The sequence below is a fragment of the Nanorana parkeri genome, unplaced genomic scaffold (assembly GCF_000935625.1).
Source record: "Nanorana parkeri isolate BGI_ZX_2015 unplaced genomic scaffold, ASM93562v1 scaffold4326, whole genome shotgun sequence".
Lineage (NCBI taxonomy): Eukaryota > Metazoa > Chordata > Amphibia > Anura > Dicroglossidae > Nanorana > Nanorana parkeri.
The window spans coordinates 1-514 of record NW_017310589.1 but is presented as its reverse complement, the minus strand read 5'-3'; positions in this window follow the sequence as shown (position 1 = coordinate 514).

Genomic DNA, 514 nt, shown 5'->3' with positions numbered 1-514 from the left:
GTGGCTACAAAATATAAGGCATAGCAGGAAGCCTTCTGTACTGTCTGAGCTCCGCCCTCCTTGATCTGTGATTGGCCAGACGTTGGGATGGATATTTGGTGCTGGATTGTCTTTCTGGTTCCTCCTCCGTCTCCGGACTCTTCTCATCTTGGAATGTAACCGTGACCATCGGATCCTGTGCTGCTCGGACAGACATGGTGACCCAACACCGGCCCGGCCAGGAGACGACATCCAGCAGTTTCCAGAGACAATTTTGGAACTTTTTGTTTTGTGAAGCTTTAAATTTAATGTTTCTTTGAGATATTACAGCTTGTTGTGTCCTCTCCTCCTCCTCTCCTCGGGCGTGTCTCGTCGTCTCCTCCTCCTCCTCCTCTCCTCGGGCGTGTCTTGTCTCCTCCTCCTCCTCTCCTCGGGCGTGTCTCGTCTCCTCCTCTCCTCGGGCGTGTTTCGTCTCCTCCTCGCCTCGGGCGTGTCTCGTCTCCTCCTCTCCTCGGGCGTGTCTCGTCTCCTCCTC